The sequence below is a fragment of the Caretta caretta genome, chromosome 11, assembly GCF_965140235.1.
Source record: "Caretta caretta isolate rCarCar2 chromosome 11, rCarCar1.hap1, whole genome shotgun sequence".
Lineage (NCBI taxonomy): Eukaryota > Metazoa > Chordata > Testudines > Cheloniidae > Caretta > Caretta caretta.
In genome coordinates, this window is record NC_134216.1 from 72,179,927 (window position 1) to 72,202,324 (window position 22,398).

General features: G+C 44.1%; 1 protein-coding gene across 1 annotated transcript in view; it reads left to right on the plus strand.

Annotated features, from left to right (window-relative positions):
• Positions 1–5,441: 5,441 nt before the first annotated feature.
• TRPM8 (transient receptor potential cation channel subfamily M member 8) overlaps positions 5,442–22,398 on the plus strand; it is a 131,002-nt gene continuing 114,045 nt past the window's right edge. Inside the window, exon 1 of the mRNA XM_048870005.2 lies at positions 5,442–5,592. The gene's annotated coding sequence lies outside the window, so the exon portion shown is untranslated. The remainder of the gene's footprint in view (positions 5,593–22,398) is intronic.

Genomic DNA, 22,398 nt, shown 5'->3' on the forward strand with positions numbered 1-22,398 from the left:
AGTTGCGTATGACTTTGCCAAACTTCACCCATGCAGGGTGAAACTCCGTGCCAGGTGTCTGCCTCAAGTTGAATTTTTTTGGAAAGTTTCCATCAGAATGCGTTTTTGCCATTTGAGAATGAGGTTAGAGAGAAATACACTGACTAGCCATGTGTGTGTTTTTGGTTTTTGTTTTCGTTTTTTGTAGCTCTTGGGAGATTGACTGTTTTGTCATTTCCAAACTTTTGAGCACTTGATATTGCAACCATAATGTTGTCTTAACATAGCAAGGTTTTTGTGTGTGTGCGTCTTTGTGTGTGTGTGTGTGTGTGTGTGTGTGTGTGTGTGTAATATTAAATTAGTTTGGTACATACTGGAGAACAAATGGTTAAAATAAAACTTAGCTGCTCTTCACTTTTAGTTGTTGGATATCAGAACTATGATGGAGTGCTAGAGTTCCAGGAGAGCTGGTAGTGAGCACTTACGCAAAATGCCAGTTTTGATTATTGATGCAAGAGTCCTTAAAAATAAGGGATTGGAAATGACTGCAACAGCTTGGGCTTCTTGGATGTGTCAGGCACTGCAATGAGAGAGGAGCCGATAGGCAGAATTGGAGTGTGAGTCAGGACCTATTTGAATGCAGGCTGTTGCTGAACACTTTCTTTGCCACTTCCCACGGGTACTGAGGCTCACACCCTGAAAGGAGAATCCACCCCTCATAACTATTTATTTTCTGTTACAGCAATGCAGCAACAGGGCACAGCGCTTCTGTGACTACTGCCAATAATTGCCAGTTTCTAGGACTTGCACTATAGATTCAAGGCACAGCAAGGGTTAATACTTTGCACTTCCAGTTTCGCCTTCCATCTGAGATTCCAAAGCACTCTGCAGTCATTAACTTTTCACAACCGCCCTGTGAAAGAGAGGGAAGGATTACTACTGCTAGTTTACACATGGGAAAAGAGGCTCAGGAAGGCACTTGACTCATGATCCAAGGAGCCAGTGGCAGAGTCCAGATTAGAACAATGGTTCCTGACACCTAGTGCTTTGCTTCAGATGCTGGTCTTTGCTTCTTCTCTGCACTGCTAATTTCTGCTAGTTAAGATTTTGCATCTCCATGTATTAATACTGGCCCAGTATTAAATGCACCTAACCAGGCATGATGCAAAGGACTCAAGATGCACAATATATATTAGAATTCATTGTTCAACTGTTCTCTGGTATTCCCTTTTTAACATACTGTGTCTCTTTCTCACTAATGTGTTGAGTGGGTGCTGTTCTTGAGGGCAGTGCCAACAGCATAGAAGGGACCTAATGATTTAATTGGGGATTGGTCCTGCTTTGAGCAGGGGGTTGGACTAGATGACCTCCTGAGTTCCCTTCCAACTCTGATATTCTATGATTCTATGACCTCAGGAGGTCATCTAGTCCAACCCCCTGCTCAAAGCAGGACCAATGCCCAATTTTTGCCCCAAATCCCTAAATGGCCCCCCCAAGGATTGAACTCACAACCCTGGGTTTAGCAGGCCAATGCTCAAACCACTGAGCTATCCCTCCCCCCATGAGCTGTTGTCTCCTTCCCTAATTTCCTGCTTTGGAATAGTCTAAAGCTGTTTAGCATCTATGACAGAGAGTGTGTATCTGGAAGGGAGCCACTAATTAGACATCAGAAACGACAACAGAAAACAGAAGACAGTAATGACTGAAATAAACCAAAACTCTGACCATTCCCAAGTCTGAAAGTTAGAATGAATTCTGATCAGGACTGTGAATAGTGGAAACACTTTGGACAGACATGGAAAGACAGGTAAGTCACCTCTCCCACGCTCATGCCCTTGTCAAGAGACTTATACGGGTTATACCCAGCTGTGATTTGAGACAGAGTTGCTATTGGCTGGGGAACAGCCCTCTTTCTTTTGGTTCTGTTTCTGCTGGTGACCTCATGAGGTGAGTGAAGCTACCACAGCACATGATGCTGGAATGCTGGTCTTGTATGTCTGGCACTCCGTGAGGAGAGTACCAGGAGTGATTACAGCATGTAAGACAAGGCACAAGAGTCTCCTGTTTTTGTTCGGTTGATTCAGAGAAACCGAATGCTGAGAAGCAATTTGTATAAAAGAGCAAAGCCAGTCTGCATGTTCCTACTACTAATGATGATCAATGCAGACTGAGGAAACATGCTGTCATTCCCTCTCTCTAAACAGAGGATTGAATGCAAAGGAATATTTATATAGGACTGTCTCCATTTATTTCAATTGGCTTTGGATACACCCTCCCCATCACTGACTTCAGTGTAGCACAATAGGGTCCTAGTCTGTGACTAGGGCTCCTTGGTTCAGTGAAAGAGATCCTGATTATTTTCATAGGGAAAGGGAATGCACTAACATGGATTAGACAAACATGGCTTTCATAGAATATCACAGGGTTGGAAGGGACCGCAGGAGGTCATCTAATCCAACTCCCTGCTCAAAGCAGGACCAATCCCTAATTTTTGCCCCAGATCCCTAAATGGCCCCCTCAAGGATTGAATTTACAACCCTGGGTTTAGCAGGCCAATGCTCAAACCACTGAGCTATCTCTCCCCCCAACCATTAAATTCCTCCAGTGGTGTTGTGTTGGGATGATGACAGAGGGTATGCTTTCCATTTTCCTCTTGAAAGAACGGAGAAGACAACTGAAGAAAAAAGAAGTAATACAGGTAATAATCTGCCTCAAACATTTAGTTAAGGAGAAATTGTGCAGTTGATCAGGAGTCTGATATTAATGATGCTGCATCATAGTAATATTGCTCTTAGCTAAAGCAGATACAAGTACTGCTGCATAGCTGTTTCCTTTTTATTAAATGAATTTTCATCTGTGGAAGCCCATTAGAAAACACTTTTTCTTGTTTCTAAAAAATAATTTTTGTTCTTTGTGTTTTATGCTATACTGTTTCAATTTGAGCTCATCATGCTAAAAACCCTCAATAAAATATAGACATTAATTCTATATGGAAGACAATGTTCTGTACCATGTGTCACTGATAAAGGGTTTAGATTAATATACTATATCAGAATGATGTTATAGTGAAGAGGTTATGTTAGCTACTTACCAGACACTGGCTGTTGTAGTAAGGTCCTTATTGTAAATTCTGCTTTAAAAGTATTAATTTGAGGCTAGTTTCTGATGTTTGCACCATATGTATCCAGCCTGACTCTCACTTAACGTCAGTGGAATTAATGTAGCATAGGTGAGATGAGTTAGGGTAAGTGTGTAACATCCGTTGTCTGATTTAGTCATGTTCTTTGATAAAAAGCATACACTGCTAAGCCTGTAGGGAGTTCTCTCTGTTACTGTGCAACTTAAATGGGAAGGGCTTCTTGTTTCTGCTGAGCATCAATTTGATTGTTTTAGCAATTGGATTCTGATCTCTCTCACACCAGTATAAATCAGGAGTAATTCCATTGCAGTCGGAGCAAACCTAAGGTTATGATCTCACACTAGTGAAGCCACGGAAGCTGGATCAAGCCTTAAAGCCAAGATTTTAAGAGGTGACTAGTGATTTTGGGCCTCAACTTGAGACACCTTAAAGGCGCTTGAATTTCAAAGAGAGACTCAGCATCTTCTGAAAAGTGGTGATATCTTAAAAGGTGTCTGACTGAGGTATACAGAATCATTTTTACTTCTGCAAATGTTGCCCTAAATGTTTAATATGCCACACAGAAAGTTACACTGATTATTTTTAGTAGATTTTATTTCCTTCATTTTTTTGTTCCCTATTTTTTGAAAAACAAACAAGCCTCAAAACCACCTTCATGTAGCATTCTGTTCTTGTCACCCATTAATATTTCACAGCAAAACTTGACCACAGGGCATTCTGGGCTAACATGCAAATTATAGAACGCACTCATCCACTAAGCTCTGAGTCATTATTCCTGTTCATAGTCTTGCAATTAGGACTGTACATTGTTAAAATGGATTTAAAATACCTGTGAAACAAACAGCAAGATAGAAAGTAAGGGACAGTAGGGACCAATCTCTTCCTTTTTGAAGTCCAGTTTGGAAGCACTGTACAAGCCATCATAATTTCCTAATTGTAAAAATGCATTTCCCTTCATGGAATTGCTTTTTTCGTGTTCAGTGAAATCTGCCTTGAAGAGCAGACCAGCAAAATGGGCCAGTGTGACAACCTAAGAGACGAGAACAACATGACTGCTTAGTAGATTTTAACTTTATTGATTTTCACTTTTTTATTGAGATAACAGACCTGTGTAATTATCTGAATATTCATCTCTCATTTGATCTATACCACCTTGAACGTGTTATGAACTGTAGAGTTGATAGAGTACTGTACTGATCTGTAACTTAAAAGACAAATGGCTAAAAATTAGTAAAATCACGACAAGTCACAAACAATATATATATGAAGCCAGGTTGAGGCTAGAGGTTGCACAGGTCATCCAAAACCAAAAGAGATAATATAATAATCAAAGCAAGTTACCAAACCATTAGTTGTTCAAATGTCATAAACATATCAACAAAATGCCTTTTTGGTAGAGAAATGTGTTTGTTTGCTCTCTTAGCCCCTCAAAACATTAATGAATTTCTTGGTGCAAGTAATATTCCCATGTAGGGATGGGAGTTGAGGCACAGAGACTGTGTCTTGCCCAAAATCAGAGAGATTGTGGCAGAGCTGGGAATTTAATCCAATCCAATGCCTTAACCACAATACCAGTCTTCATTTCGTGTGGTATGTGTAGTCCAGCTGTGAATGGTGTAAAACCAGTCCTTGTTGTAGGAGAAGTTTATAGGGAAGCTCTTTTTCTATGGAGAGAACTTTCATAGAATCATAGAATATCAGGGTTGAAAGGGACCTCAGGAGGTCATCTAGTCCAACCCCCTGCTCAAAGCAGGACCAATCCCCAACTAAATAATCCCAGCCAGGGCTTTGTCAAGCCTGACCTTGAAAACCTCCCTAGGTAACCCATTCCAGTGCTTCACCACCCTCCTAGTGAAAATGTTTTTCCTAACATCCAACCTAAACCTCCCGCACTGCAACTTGAGACCATGACTCCTTGTTCTGTCATCTCCTACCACTGAGAACAGTCTAGATCCATCCTCTTTGGAACCCCCTTTCAGGTAGTCGAAAGAAGCTATCAAATCCCCCCTCATTCTTCTCTTCTGCAAACTAAACAATCCCAGTTCCCTCAGCCTCTCCTCACAAGTCATGTGCTCCAGCCCCCTAATCATTTTTGTTGCCCTCCACTGGACGTTTTCCAATTTTTCCACATCCTTCTTGTAGTGTGGGGCCCAAAACTGGACACAGTACTCCAGATGAGGCCTCACCAATGTCGAATAGAGGGGAATGATCATGTTTCTCTTAGCCATCTTTCCAATGCAGAGCATTGCTACTGAACAGAGAGACGTCAACTGTAGTCCATGAATATAATCATCTCACCAGTTCCTTTTCTTTACAGTTAATTACTTTCAGCACCTAACCTTTATTGGGAAGCTCAACTGGTTCATAGAACATCAAACCATGCCGGCTTTCTGTTAGAAGAAACCATTTTAATTTTGGACGCTTTCCCCAAGGATACATTAAGGAACTCAGCTGACTACAATCTCTACCTTAAGGTAATAACATCCTCTCTGAGGAAACTTATCTGCTCTTGGTCACCTGGGGTATGGTTTTGCCACAGCAGCCTTTAGAAGGTCATAGTAAAACAGTGACCAGAAAGACTCTGAATAAGACTTTGGGACAGTTCCTTTTGGGTAAAGTTTATAAAGGTTGGTTGGGTCAGCAGGTTATCTCAAGTGCCTATATACAAATGCACAAAGCCTTGGAAACAAGCAGGGAGAACTGGAGGTCCTGGTGAAAGCAAGGAATTATGACGTGATTGGAATAACAGAGACTTGGTGGGATAACTCACATGACTGGAGTACTGTCATGGATGGTTATAAACTGTTCAGGAAGGACAGGCAGGGCAGAAAAGGTGGGGGAGTAGCACTGTATGTAAGGGAGCAGTATGACTGCTCAGAGCTCCGGTATGAAACTGCAGTAAAACCTGAGTGTCTCTGGATTAAGTTTGGAAGTGTGAGCAACAAGAGTGATGTAGTGGTGGGAGTCTGCTATAGGGCACCGGACCAGGGGGATGAGATGGATGAGGCTTTCTTCCGGCAACTCGCAGAAGCTACTAGATCGCACTGCCTGGTTCTCATGGGCGACTTTAATCATCCTGATATCTGCTGGGAGAGCACTACAGTGGTGCACAGACAATCCAGGAAGTTTTTGGAAAATGTAGGGGACAATTTCCTGGTGCAAGTGCTGCAGGAGCCAACTAGGGGGAGAGCTTTTCTTGACCTGCTGCTCACAAACCGGGAAGAATTAGTAGGGGAAGCAAAAGTGGATGGGAATCTGGGGGGCAGTGACCATGAGTTGGTCGAGTTCAGGATCCTGACACGGGGAGGAAAGGTAAGCAGCAGAATACGGACCCTGGACTTCAGGAAAGCAGACTTCGACTCCCTCAGGGAACTGATGGGTAGGATCCCCTGGGGGAATAACATGAGGGGGAAAGGAGTCCAGGAGAGCTGGCTATATTTCAAAGAATCCCTATTGAGGTTACAGGGACAAACTATCCCGATGTGTCGAAAGAATAGTAAATATGGCAGGCAACCAGCTTGGCTTAACAGTGAAATCCTTGCGGATCTTAAACATAAAAAAGAAGCTTACAAGAAGTGGAAGATTGGACAAATGACCAGGGAAGAGTATAAAAAAGTTGCTCGGGCATGTAGGAATGAAATCAGGAGGGCCAAATCGCACCTGGAGCTGCAGCTAGCAAGAGATGTTAAGAGTAACAAGAAGGGTTTCTTCAGGTATGTTGGCAACAAGAAGAAAGCCAAGGAAAGTGTGGGCCCCTTACTGAATGAGGGAGGCAACCTAGTGACAGAGGATGTGGAAAAAGCTAATGTACTCAATGTTTTTTTTGCCTCTGTCTTCACGAACAAGGTCAGCTCCCAGACTGCTGCGCTGGGCAATACAGCATGGGGGGTAGGTGGCCAGCCCTCTGTGGAGAAAGAAGTGGTTAGGGACTTTTTAGAAAAGCTGGACGTGCACAAGTCCATGGGGCCGGATGCGTTGCATCCGAGAATGCTAAAGGAGTTGGCGGCTGTGATTGCAGAGCCATTGGCCATTCTCTTTGAAAACTCATGACTGGAGAGGTGCAGGGTGCAGGCCCAATCTCTACCACCTGAAAACTTCCTGTAGCCTGGGCTTAATGGCTACAATACTGTTGTGGCCTCACCAAGCAGTGATAACCACAGCAAGGCTCCCGTAAAGTGGTGGGGTAAATTACCATGGTAACAAGGCAGCCTCTTGAGGTGCTATTAACAATACCAAGATTTGATCATCTCACAGCACTATGTTGTTGTTTCAGAGTAGCAGCCATGTTAGTCTGTATTCACAAAAAGAAAAGGAGTACTTGTGGCACCTTAGAGACTAACCAATTTATTTGAGCATAAGCTTTCGTGAGCTACAGCTCACTTCATCGGATGCGTTCAGATGTCCGATGAAGTGAGCAGTAGCTCACGAAAGCTTATCCTTAAATAAATTTGTTAGTCTCTAAGGTGCCACAAGTACTCTTTTTCTTTTTTCAAATCAAATCATAATTTGTTCGTACATCTGTATGTATTTATCAATTAAATAAAAAAGAATATGCAAAATGTATTTTGTAGCATTTTGGAATTCTTGGTTAAGGATGTTGTCTCATTTTCCTGGGCTGATGAGCCATCTGGTGTGGATGCGGGCTTTAATTGTCTTATCCATACCTTTGTACCCTCAGGTTAGATATTTCAATGTGCTCTGCATTAAACTCCAGCCTACATTTATTTTGAACCACTGAAGTTGGTGCAGAATGCAACAGCAATTGTCTTGCTGGATGCAATGGCACCTGTAGTCCATGACATGCACTCCCCTTGGTCTCCAGAAGGCATTACAGTGGTTGTTTTTGTCCTGACGATATATATGGATGGCTGCCTCTCTACTTTTGCCATATACTCCTTCAATTGAAGTCGATGGAGACTCTTGAGCTGGGATCTCCTTGCCCCCTAACATACATGTGCTCCAAGGGTACCTCTACACTGGAGCTGGAGGTGTCATTGCCAGCTTGGATAGACCCACAGGTGCTAGCTTTGATCGAGCCAGTGCGCTAAAAATAGGAATGTCATCACAGCAAAATGGGCAGCAGGACAGATTAGCCACCCCAGATAGAATCTCTTCTGAAGCCCCAACATATGTACTCAGGGTGCTTAGCCCATCCTGCTGCCCATGCAGCCATGGCTATGCTGCTATTCTTGGCATGCTACTTTGGTCAAAACTAGCATGTATGTGTCTGTCTGAGCTGAAAATCATACTTCCAGCTCCAGTGTAGGCAGAGACAAGGCTGCAGAAGGACCAGTTGTCTCTCTGACCTTCTCTCTTCTACCTTTTTGTCCAGAATAATCCTAATTTGTTGACCTTCAGGGTGCATTGCAAAAACTAGATATCTAGTAGGGTTTCTGAGGTGGTCTGTGGGGTAGTTCGGTGCAGTTGGATGTGGTACATTTTGCTTAGTGGACAGTTTTTAAGCTAGGCCAGCAAGTTAAGAAGACCAATGTTGGATTATATATTCCTATGTGAAGATCACACTGTCAGGGTGTCTAGAGCATGTTGTATAGGAGTTAATACCTATGAAAATAAAATGACTGTTGCAGTAACCAGATTCCATATAATTAATTGGGCCAATAAGTCTGACGAAGGATTGATTTTGGATTAGTTTATGGTTAGCTCAACTTGGGCCTTTGAGTATGATTCTGATCTGTCATACCACAGGGTAAATAAGGAACAAGGCCACTGATGGGTTGCAGGGGGTTGCAAGGGACAATAGAACAATAGGAATCGAGAGGACTTCCAGCCAGAGGGAACAAGTGATAGACTGGAGAATTGTACCATCACCAGGAAAAGGCAGGCCTATGTGGTTGGGGACTTCTTACTGAGAAGAATAGACAGGCCTGTAACAAGAGCTGATGCAGAGAACAAAAGGGTGTGCTGTCTGCCGGGTGCTAAAATACGAGAAGTGGACCTGAGGCTGAAGAGGATCCTAATGGGAGCAGGAAAGAATCCACTGATTGTCCTTCATGTGGGAACAAATGATACGGCTAGATTCTCGCTAGATTGTATCAAGGGAGACTGTGCCAGGCTGGGGAATACGCTTAAGGAAATCGAGGCTCAGGTGATCTTCAGTGGGATTCTGCCTGTTTCTAGAGAAGGGCAACAAAGGTGTGACAAGATTATGATGCTCAACAGATGGCTCAGGCACTGGTGCTATAAGGAGGGCTTTGGGATATATGGCCACTGAGAAGCATTCATGGACAGAGGACAGTTCTCTCGGGATGGACTTCACTTGAGTAAGGAGGGAAATAGACTTCTAGGATGGAGGATGGCACAACTGATCAAGAGAGCTTAAAACTAGGAATTTGGGGGAGATGGTTGGGAGATGTCCAGGTAATCTCCAGGCCGGATTTTAGCATTGAGAGGGAAGAAAGGAAAGTAAGAAAGGATACAGCCGTTGGTAGGAGAATGGACATAAGGACGAAGGGCAGTGTGGATACAGTCTAATAGGTCATACTGGCTGTAGAATGTCCGTGCCTAATCGGGTAAAGAATGTAAGCAAGGCCAAACAGCAAAAATTAAGATGTTTGTACACCAATGTGAGGAGCCTGGGTAACAAAATGGAGGAACGAGAGCTACTGGTGCAGGAAGTGAAACCAGATATTATAGGGATAACAGAAACATGGTGGAATAGTCATCATGACTGGACTACAGGTATTGAAGGGTATGTGCTATTTAGGAAAGACAGAAATAAAGATAAAGGTGGTGGAGTAGCATTGTATTTCAAGGATGAGGTAGAATGTAAAGAAATAAGAAGCGATGGAATGGATAAGACAGAGCCCGTCTGGGCAAAAATCACATTGGGGAAGAAAACTACTAGAGCCTCCCCTGTAATAGTACTTGGGGTGTGCTGTAGACTGCCGGGATCTAATTTGGATATGGATAGAGCCCCCTTTAATGTTTTTAATGAAGTAAATACTAATGGAAACTGCGTGATCATGGGAGACTTTAACTTCCCAGATATAGACTGGAGGACAAGTGCTAGTAATAATAATAGGGCTCAGATTTTCCTAGATGCGATAGCTGATGGATTCCTTCACCAAGTAGTTGCTGAACCAACAGGAGAGGATGCCATTTTAGATTTTGCTTTGGTGAGCAGTGAGGACCTCATAGAAGAAATGGTTGTAGGGGACAACCTTGGTTCGAGTGATCATGAGCTAATTCAGTTCAAACTAAATGGAAGGATAAACAAAAATAGATCTGTGACTAGGGTTTTTGATTTCAAAAGAGCTAACTTTAAAAAATTAAGGAAACGAGTTAGGGAAGTGGATTGGGCTGAAGAATTTATGGATCTAAAGGTGGAGGTGGCCTGGAATTACTTCAAGTCAAAGTTGCAGAAACTATCAGAAGCCTGCATCCCAAGAAAGGGGAAAAAATTCATAGGCAGGAGTTGTAGACCAAGCTGGATGAGCAAGCACTTTAGGGAGGTGATTAAGAAAAAGCAGAAAGCCTACAAGGAGTGGAAGATGGGAGGGATTAGCAAGGACATCTACCTTATTGAGGTCAGAACATGTAGGGATAAAGTGAGAACGGCCAAAAGCCATGTAGAATTGGACCTTGCAAAGGGAATTAAAACCAATAGTAAAAGGTTCTATAGCCATATAAATAAGAAGAAAACAAAGAAAGAAGAAGTGGGACCACTAAACACTGAGGATGGAGTGGAGGTTAAGGATAATCTAGGCATGGCCCACACTTCTTCACCTGTAATCTTTTGTCATTGTTATACTTGTGTGTGGTTTTTTCCCCTAGTGCAGCAGAGAAATGCAGTGTCTGAGCTGGAGACAAGATGAAACACATATATTGTCCCCAGTGGTTATGAAGGGATTGTTTTTCTTCTTCATTGTTACCACACAAGTGGGCAGAAGTCATACAAGTTGTTACCTCTTAAACTGAGTTACAACAGTTTGGATAAAAAGGGAATAAATGGGCCATTATTGCCTACAGCTATAAAAGAGGACACAGGAGACAGGTCATAGATGGCAAATTAGATGGAATGTGAATTTTTTATGAACTAAAGTGGCTGTTTTCTTCCCTGGCTCTGAGCTGAAGTGCTAGCAGACTGGAGCATAAGTGACATAGAAATTTTCACAGTTTGATTTCTATTACAAATAAGGTTCCTACAAAAGGATAAAATTGCTTCTGGAAGAGTCTTTTATATTTGATTTATTTAAATCAGTGTAATAAGCCTTGTATTACAGAGCATCTTGGACACTGATTAGTAGGAGCAGCTTGCCAGAGTTGTGGTGGTGATATGAAGACAGCTGGAGGGCCCCTGCTTCTCTGGGGAGGGGTTCTGAGCCCCTTTCCCTGCCCCCCTGGTGCCACATGGGGAATTATTAGTTAAATTGGAAAAGATGGAGATTAATATGAAAATTGAAAGGTGGATAAGGAACTGGTTAAAGGGGAGACTGCAATGGGTCATACTGAAAAGAGGACTGTCAGGCTGGAAGGAGGTAATAATTCCCCATGTGGCACCATATCAGACGCCTTACTAAAATCTAGGTAAATTAGATCCACTGCACTTCCTTTGTCTAAAAAAATCTGTTACTGTCAAGGTTCCTCCCCCACTCTGAACTCTAGGGTACAGATGTGGGGACCTGCATGAAAAAAACCCCTAAGCTTATCTTTACCAGCTTAGGTCAAAACTTCCCCAAGGTACAAAATATTACACCCGTTATCCTTGGAATGGCCGCTACCACCACCAAACTAATACTGGTTACTGGGGAAGAGCTGTTTGGACGCGTCTTTCCCCCCAAAATACTTCCCAAAACCTTGCACCCCACTTCCTGGACAAGGTTTGGTAAAAAGCCTCACCAATTTGCCTAGGTGACTACAGACCCAGACCCTTGGATCTTAAGAACAATGAACAATCCTCCCAACACTTGCACCCCCCCTTTCCTGGGAAATGTTGGATAAAAAGCCTCACCAATTTGCATAGGTGACCACAGACCCAAACCCTTGGATCTGAGAACAATGAAAAAGCATTCAGTTTTTACAAGAAGACTTTTAATAAAAAATAGAAGTAAATAGAAATAAAGAAATCCCCCCTGTAAAATCAGGATGGTAGATATCTTACAGGGTAATTAGATTCAAAAACATAGAGAACCCCTCTAGGCAAAACCTTAAGTTACAAAAAAGATGCACAGACAGAAATAGTTATTCTATTCAGCACAATGCTTTTCTCAGCCATTTAAAGGAATCATAATCTAACACATACCTAGCTAGATTACTTACTAAAAGTTCTAAGACTCCATTCCTGTTCTGTCTCTGGCAAGAGCAGCATACAGACAGACACAGACCCTTTGTTCCTCTCCCTCCTCCCAGCTTTTGAAAGTATCTTGTCTCCTCATTGGTCATTTTGGTCAGGTGCCAGCGAGGTTACCTTTAGCTTCTTAACCCTTTACAGGTGAGAGGAGCTTTCCCCTGGCCAGGAGGGATTTCAAAGGGGTTTACCCTTCCCTTTATATTTATGACACGCCCCCCAAATCTCAGCTAGGGTGAAACACTGGCTGGGATTTCTTCCTGGAGCTCTAGGAAAACAGAGTTAATAAGACACATGCATCTCTAAATATACTACCAAGTACATAAAGACTAACAATATTTTCTACATCTCAAGGACGATTTTAACCAGTTGATTCTGGGAAACTTTCACGGGAGAGTGCATCAGCCACTTTGTTAGAAGCTCCTGAGATGTGTTGGATATCGAAATCAAAATCTTGGAGAGCTAAACTCCACCGAAGAAGTTTTTTGTTAGTTTCCTTGACGGTGTGAAGCAACTTCAGTGCAGCATGGTCGGTTTGCAGGTGGAAACGCCGTCCCCAAACATATGGGCGTAGCTTTTCCAGAGCGTAGACAATGGCATAACATTCTTTTTCAGTGACTGACCAGTTGCTTTCCCTCTCAGACAGTTTTTTGCTGAGAAACACTACAGGGTGGAATTCTTGATCAGGTCCTTTCTGCATTAAAACTGCTCCCACACCACGCTCGGATGCATCTGTGGTTACTAGGAACGGTTTGTCAAAGTCTGGGGCCCTTAGTACAGGGTCAGACATGAGTGTCGCTTTAAGCTTGTTAAAGGCCTTCTGACACTTTCCGGTCCACTGAACAGCATTTGGCTGTTTCTTTTTGGTTAGGTCTGTCAGTGGGGCAGCGATTTGGCTGTAGTGCGGTACAAATCGTCTGTAATAACCGGCCAAGCCTAAGAAGGATTGAACCTGTTTCTTTGACTTTGGGACAGGCCACTTTTGGATAGCATCCACTTTGGCCTGTAGGGGGCTGATAGTTCCTTGACCCACCTGGTGTCCAAGGTAAGTCACTCTGTTTAGGCCTATTTGACACTTCTTAGCCTTAACAGTTAGTCCTGCCTCCCTTATGCGCTCAAGGACTTTTTGTAGATGTTCCAGGTGGTCTGCCCAGGAATCCGAAAATATGGCCACGTCGTCAAGGTAGGCGACTGCATATTCTCCTAATCCCGCTAGGAGACCATCTACAAGTCTTTGGAAAGTGGCGGGTGCATTTCGCAGCCCGAAAGGGAGTACATTAAATTCATACAGCCCGAGATGTGTGATGAAGGCTGACCTTTCCTTGGCAGATTCATCTAGCGGTACCTGCCAGTACCCCTTGGTTAAGTCCAAGGTAGAGATGAACTGGGCCCGTCCCAGTTTCTCTAATAGTTCATCTGTGCGTGGCATTGGATAGTTGTCTGGGCGAGTTACAGCATTTAGCTTACGGTAGTCCACGCAAAAACGTATTTCCCCATCTGGTTTGGGAACTAGAACCACTGGAGATGCCCATGCACTTTCAGAGGGGCGGATTACCCCCATCTGTAACATATCCTGGATCTCCCGTTCTATAGCAGTTTTAGCTTGAGGAGACACCCGGTAAGGTTGGACCCTAATTGGGTGAGCATTACCTGTGTCAATGGAGTGGTATGCCCGTTCAGTCAGTCCTGGGGTGGCTGAGAACGTTGGCGCGTAGCTAGTGCACAGCTCCTGGATCTGCTGTCGCTGCATACGCCCAAGGGTCATGGAGAGGTTCACCTCTTCCACACCACCAGCACATTTCCCTTCGTAGTAGACACCTTTGGGCCACTCAGCGTCGTCTCCTCCCTGGGCTGTAAACTGACAAACCTTTAATTCTCTGGAATAAAAGGGCTTTAGAGAATTAATATGGTACACCTTAGGCTTTCGGTTGGAGGTGGGGAATGCTATGAGATAATTAACAGCTCCCAGGCGCTCCTGGACCGTGAATGGCCCTTCCCACGATGCTTCCATTTTATGGGCCTGGAGCGCCTTTAAGACCATGACCTGGTCTCCTACTTTGAAGGAACGCTCTCTGGCATGTTTATCATACCAGGCTTTTTGTTCTTTTTGAGCATCCTGTAAGTTTTCTCTAGCAAGGGCTAAAGAGGTTCGGAGGGTGTTTTGTAGGTTTGTTACAAAGTCCAGAATGTTAGTTCCTGGAGAAGGTGTAAATCCCTCCCATTGCTGCTTCACCAACTGCAATGGCCCCTTAACCTCACGGCCATATACAAGTTCAAATGGGGAAAACCCTAAACTGGGATGTGGTACAGCTCTGTAGGCAAAGAGCAACTGCTGCAACACTAGGTCCCAATCATTGGAGTGCTCATTTACGAATTTACGTATCATGGCCCCCAAAGTTCCATTAAACTTCTCCACCATGCCATTTGTTTGATGATGGTAAGGAGTGGCAACCAAGTGATTTACCCCATGAGCTTCCCAAAGGTTTTTCATAGTTCCTGCCAGGAAATTAGTCCCTGCATCGGTGAGGATGTCGGAGGGCCAACCTACCCTGGCAAAAATGTCTGCTAGTGCCTGGCACACACTTTTAGCCCTGGTGTTGCTTAGAGCTACTGCTTCCGGCCATCGGGTGGCAAAATCCATGAAAGTCAGTATGTACTGCTTTCCTCTGGGTGTCTTTTTCGGAAAAGGACCCAGAATATCCACAGCTACTCGCTGAAATGGAACTTCAATGATGGGGAGTGGCTGGAGAGGGGCTTTGACCTGGTCTTGGGGTTTTCCCACTCTTTGGCACACCTCACAAGACTGGACATAGGTAGAAACATCCTTGCCCATTCCCTCCCAGTGGAATGATCCCCCCAAACGGTCTTTGGTCCTGTTCACCCCAGCATGGCCACTAGGGTGATCGTGGGCTAAGCTCAAGAGCTTGGCCCGGTATTTAGTTGGAACTACCAACTGTTTCTGAGGATGCCAGTCTTCCTGGTGTCCACCAGAAAGAGTTTCCTTGTATAAAAGTCCTCTTTCTATAACAAACCTGGATCGATTAGAAGAGCTGAGAGGCGGTGGGTTGCTCCGTGCCGCCGTCCAAGCTCTCTGGAGGCTTTCATCTGCTTCCTGTTCGGTCTGGAACTGTTCCCTTGATGCTGGAGACATCAGTTCCTCATGGGATTGTGGACCTAGGCTTGGTCCCTCTGGAAGCGATATAGGGGATGGAGCTGTTTCTGTTGACTGTGAACCGCTCTCCGCTGGTGCACTATGTTGGGATTCAGGCTCCGGCTGAGCCTCTTGGGTCGGGTTATCGGCTGCTGCCAGTTCAGGTTCGGTGGGGCCCTCTGGTGTTGAGGTTGCAAGTACTGGATTCAGTGCTGACACGGGGTCTGGTGTTGGTTGTTCGGCTGGTTCCGGTTCTGGGACTGGTTCCGTCTGGGTCTCTGGGACTGGATCCACTACTGCTGTTGCAGACATTGGCCTGGGGTCCAGGTCCATCACCTCTGACTGGGTCCTGATAGAAGTTTCCGGAACAGAGCTAGGCCTCACGGCTTGTTTAGCCTGGCTGCGGGTGACCATTCCCACCCTCTTGGCCTGCTTCACATGATTGGCCAAGTCTTCCCCCAACAGCATGGGGATGGGATAATCATCATAGACTGCAAAAGTCCACATTCCTGACCAGCCCTTGTACTGGACAGGCAACTTGGCTGTAGGCAAATTGAAAGAGTTGGACTTGAAGGGTTGAATCGTCACTTGGATCTCTGGGTTGATTAAATTGGGGTCCACTAAGGAAGCATGGATAGCTGACACTTGTGCTCCGGTGTCCCTCCACGCGGTGACCTTCTTCCCGCCCACACTCACAGTTTCCCTCCGCTCCAAGGGTATCTGGGAGGTATCTGGGCCTATGGACCTCTGGTGTGATTCCGGTGCAATGAACTGTAATCTGTTGGGGTTCTTGGGGCAGTTGGCCTTTACATGCCCCAGCTCGTTACACTTAAAACATCATCCAGCTGACGGGTCACTGGGGCGAGGAGGGTTGCTGGAGAACGGGGTGGTGGGACGATAAGGGGTCTGGAGGGTTCTTTGGGAGGTAGGTGGGGCTTTGGGCGGCCCCCGGTAATAGGGTGTGGTCTGGGGTGGTCCCTTCTGGTCTCCGCTCCAACTGCGACCAGTTTTCTTCTTCTCTGCCACCTCCACCCATCTGGCTCCAATCTCTCCTGCCTCGATTACAGTTTTGGGCTTCCCGTCTAGGATGTATCTTTCTATTTCCTCAGGAACACCCTCTAAGAATTGTTCCATTTGCATTAGGAAGGGCAAATTTACTGGAGATTCAACACTTGCTCCTGATAGCCAGGCATCCCAATGTTTCACAAGGTGGTAGGCATGTCGGGTAAATGACATGTCTGGTTTCCACCTTAGGGCTCTGAACCTCCGACGAGACTGCTCGGGTGTTATCCCCATTCTGACTCTCGCCTTGGATTTAAACAGTTCATACTTGTTCATGTGTTCTTTAGGCATTTCAGCTGCCACCTCAGCTAAGGGTCCACTGAGCTGCGGCCTCAGCTCTACCATGTATTGGTCAGTAGAGATGTTGTACCCAAGGCAGGCCCTTTCGAAGTTCTCTAAGAAGGCCTCAGTATCATCACCTGCCTTGTAGGTGGGGAACTTTCTGGGATGGGAAGTGGTACCTGGAGAAGGATTGCTAGGGTTTGTTGGTATATTCTGCTGGGCCTTTATCTTCTCCACCTCCTCCACATGCTTCCTCTCTTTTTCCTTCTCCTCCAGTTCTTTGGCCCTTGCTTCCATTTCTTTGTCCCTTGCTTCCATTTCCCTCTTGTGGGCAGCCTCTTCGTGTTGTTCTGCCTCCCTTTCTTGTTCCTTCTTCAGCTGCATGAGTTCTATCTGTCTTTCATGTTCCCTTTGTCTTTCCTCAGCCTGAAATTTGGCTAATTCGAGCTGTAGTCGAGCCGCGGATTTTGCCATTCTAACCTCTCTGTTTTTACTAACTTTACACCCGAGGTTTAGAAATAAACAAACAAAACTTGGCTGTAAAATTTTGCTGTGCTGCAATAGAATACCTATTCTCTGATAGTGATTGTCAGCCTACAGAAAAAGACAATTCCCTTGTCTCTGCTCTGGGCCCAAATTAAAGCAAAAAACCTCCAACTGCTTGGAAACCTGCTTACCCAGCCCAAAGAAAAAGCAAATGGGTAGAACACACACCCCCTATTTACTTTTAGGAAGAAAAGAAAAAAAAAACAATGGGTTGGAAGACTGTGAATTTCCCTGCAGGAGTTAAGTACCCTGCCTCCAGGCAAAGAAAACCTGCAATTCACAAGATAATCCCCTTTTGTCTCTGCTTGGCCACAAAGCAGAGAGAAACCAAGCTGCTTTCAGTTTCAAAGCTGCTTTCTGGACTTCCTAAAAATTCCTTTTTAAAATCTGTATTTCTAGTTCAAAAAATCTCAACTGGATCTCAAAATGATTTCAGGTTAATCCCACCACTGTGCCACCATGTCAAGGTTCCTCCCCCACTCTGAACTCTAGGGTACAGATGTGGGGACCTGCATGAAAAAACCCCCTAAGCTTATCTTTACCAGCTTAGGTCAAAACTTCCCCAAGGTACAAAATATTACACCCGTTATCCTTGGAATGGCTGCTACCACCACCAAACTAATACTGGTTACTGGGGAAGAGCTGTTTGGACGCGTCTTTCCCCCCAAAATACTTCCCAAAACCTTGCACCCCACTTCCTGGACAAGGTTTGGTAAAAAGCCTCACCAATTTGCCTAGGTGACTACAGACCCAGACCCTTGGATCTTAAGAACAATGAACAATCCTCCCAACACTTGCACCCCCCCTTTCCTGGGAAATGTTGGATAAAAAGCCTCACCAATTTGCATAGGTGACCACAGACCCAAACCCTTGGATCTGAGAACAATGAAAAAGCATTCAGTTTTTACAAGAAGACTTTTAATAAAAAATAGAAGTAAATAGAAATAAAGAAATCCCCCCTGTAAAATCAGGATGGTAGATATCTTACAGGGTAATTAGATTCAAAAACATAGAGAACCCCTCTAGGCAAAACCTTAAGTTACAAAAAAGATGCACAGACAGAAATAGTTATTCTATTCAGCACAATGCTTTTCTCAGCCATTTAAAGGAATCATAATCTAACACATACCTAGCTAGATTACTTACTAAAAGTTCTAAGACTCCATTCCTGTTCTGTCTCTGGCAAGAGCAGCATACAGACAGACACAGACCCTTTGTTCCTCTCCCTCCTCCCAGCTTTTGAAAGTATCTTGTCTCCTCATTGGTCATTTTGGTCAGGTGCCAGCGAGGTTACCTTTAGCTTCTTAACCCTTTACAGGTGAGAGGAGCTTTCCCCTGGCCAGGAGGGATTTCAAAGGGGTTTACCCTTCCCTTTATATTTATGACAGTTACTTTCTCAAAGAAGGAGATCAGGTTGGTTTGGCACGATCTACCTTTTGTAAAACCATGTTGAATTTTGTCTCATTTACCATTGACCTCAATGTCCTTAACTACTTTCTCCTTCAAATTTGGATAAGGAACTGGTTAAAGGGGAGACTGCAACGGGTCATACTGAAAAGAGGACTGTCAGGCTGGAAGGAGGTTACTAGTGGAATTCCTCAGGGATTGGTTTTGGGACCAATCTTATTTAATCTTTTTATTACTGATCTTAGCACAAAAAGTGGGAATGTGCTAATAAAGTTTGCGGATGACACAAAGCTGGGAGATATTGCCAATACAGAAAAGGACTGGGATATAGTACAGGAAGGTCTGGATGACCTTGTAAACTGGAGTAATAGTAATAGGATGAAATTTAATAATGAAAAGTGCAAGGCCATGCATTTAGGGATTCATAACAAGAATTTTTGTTATAAGCTGGGGATGCATCACTTGGAAGTAACAGAGGAGGAGAAGGACCTCGGAGTGTTAGTTGATCACAGGATGACTATGAGCTGCCAATGTGATGTGGCCATGAAAAAAGCTAATGCAGTCTTGGGATGCATGAGGCGAGGTATTTCAAGTAGAGATAAGGAGGTGTTAGTACCATTGTACAAGGCACTGGAACATTCTCAGATGTGTGCTTCTTGTAATACCTATGCACTACTTAGAGCACAATTGCTTAATGCCGTATATAATTTTTGCTTAGCATTTGCTTAGCATTGGGTGTGATGCCAGATGCAGAAACATTGCTAGAAATATTTGCTTGATCTCCATTAGGCATGATGTTAAAGAATGATACTTAATTATTTGGCTGGTTGTTGATATATGCAATTACAATACATAGACCTGCCTGAGAGCATCCTTTAATGATTGTAAATGCTCTACTGTTTGCTGCACAGAAACTGGAGAGTAGAGCTGAGGGGGAATCTATGCTCAGAGCAGTGAGTGACTGCCTTTCACCTAGGACACCAAGAGATATACCGGTTGGTCTCAGCAGGCCACTCACCATCTTCCACTCCATTATGGCTCCACGTGGCCTAAACTTTGTTTTGACCATTAGTGTGTTTCCCTATTTTAAACAAATTTCCTGAGAGTTACTGCAAAGTGCATCTCTGAATTGAGCCCATATATATATGATGCAATCATAGAAGATTAGGGTTGGAAGAGACCTCAGGAGGTCATCTAGTCCAATCCCCTGCTTAAAGCAGGGCCAACCCCAGCTATTCAACCATGTATTCGACCATGCCCTTTAGCCACAACTTGGAAATATGGATCTTGTCACCATTGCTGAGAACACTGAGAACTTCAGAAGTGAGCTAAGGCCAGAGGTAGAAATGAGTTGGAATTGAAATGGGGGTGGGGAGGGAAAAACAGTAATGACTTACCTCATAGGTCTGTTGTGAAGATCACTCCAGTAATGTCTGTAAGGCACTTTATGCTTGAAAAGTGCTTAGATAAGTGCTAAGTACTTTCCCACACTTCTTCACCTGTAATCTTTTGTCATTGTTATACTTGTGTGTGGTTTTTTCCCCTAGTGCAGCAGAGAAATGCAGTGTCTGAGCTGGAGACAAGATGAAACACATATATTGTCCCCAGTGGTTATGAAGGGATTGTTTTTCTTCTTCATTGTTACCACACAAGTGGGCAGAAGTCATACAAGTTGTTACCTCTTAAACTAAGTTACAACAATTTGGATAAAAAGGGAATATATGGGCTGTTATTGCCTACAGCTATAAAAGGGGACACAGGATACAGGTCATAGATGGCAAATTAGATGGAATGTGAATTTTTTATGAACTAAAGTGGCTGTTTTCTTCCCTGGTTCTGAGCTGAAGTGCTAGCAGACTGGAGCCAGAGCATAAGTGACATAGAAATTTTCACAGTTTGATTTCTATTACAAATAAGGTTCCTACAAAAGGATAAAATTGCTTCTGGAAGAGTCTTTTATATTTGATTTATTTAAATCAGTGTAATAAGCCTTGTATTACAGAGCATCTTGGACACTGAGTGTTAGTAATCTGTGTAGTAAATACAGAAATATATTTTATATATGTATACAATGTCATTATATGGTATACATGGGGCCAATGGAGAATGGATCACCATTGTGATAGGCACTATACAACAAGAATAAGTGATATTTCCTGCCTGGAAGAGCTTGCTTTCAAAATTAACAAGCCAAAGACTAGGGTAAAGGGTTATAACTTTCAGAGTGAACAATGCAATGGCAGCAAATGTCAAGTGAGTTCTGTGACCTGTACTTTCATTTTGATTTGTTTAAACCTTTTTAGAGGATTGTGTTAGGAGGAGCCTGTCTAGATGGACAGACAAAGGGAGGAAATGGGAGAGGATGGAGCAAACAGCCAGTGAGCACAAGACGGTCTAGAGTGAAGTAGGCAGAAAGCAGTCCTGAGATGATCATTGCCTTGTTAAAATTGCTTTCTGCAGTTGCTAGGTTGGGTAGTGAAGGAGGCTGTTTGTAGGACCCTGGCCTTGTTGTAGAAGTTGGTGTGTAGCCTTCCTCCCCGGGCTTCTCCTACCATTATCCCTAAGTTTCTCATTAGCCTCATTAAAGACTGAGACAAAGTATTTGTTTCGATATTGGGCCATGCCTAGATTATCCTTAACCTCCACTCCATCCTCAGTGTTTAGCGGTCCCACTTCTTCTTTCTTTGTTTTCTTCTTATTTATATGGCTATAGAACCTTTTACTACTGGTTTTAATTCCCTTTGCAAGGTCCAACTCTACATGGCGTTTGGCCTCTCTCACTGTCGAGTTCAGCAAAACCCAGACATCTGAAAACCAGGAGCTAAAGAGTTGAGGGACAACACGACCTTACCTTTACCCTCTTTGAGCCATGTCCCAATAGACTCCGGGCACACATACTCTCACCCTTCCTTTGCAGCTGCAGCAGAACACTGTGGGGATGGGCCACTTGGCCACTATAGGACAGAGTCAAATGCCTCCTCTTTGCTAAGGCAAACCTTGCGTTTCAGTGAGCTGTACTGAGCAGGACCTACCTACACCTGCCTGAGACTCAGACAAACATACACCCTACTCCACAGAACCACCATGGCCACTCAGCTTCACCACGCCTTCTCCCACAACAACAGGACACCATCTCACACTCTACTTTCACACACCTACAGACCACCCACACCCCACTTTGCTGCTGACAATCCTCGTGGCAAGAGGACCCCTATGCACGGCTATGACCCCCACCTACAGAACTCGTCTCTAAAACGAGGCATCCAGACTCTCTTGAAGCAAAATAAGCACCTCTTTCCTTGGATCACACACAAGGGGGGCAGGGAAAGGGGCTCAGAACCCCTCCCCAGAGAAGCAGGGGCCCTCCAGCTGTCTTCATATCACCACCACAACTCTGGCAAGCTGCTCCTACTAATCAGTGTCCAAGATGCTCTGTAATACAAGGCTTATTACACTGATTTAAATAAATCAAATATAAAAGACTCTTCCAGAAGCAATTTTATCCTTTTGTAGGAACCTTATTTG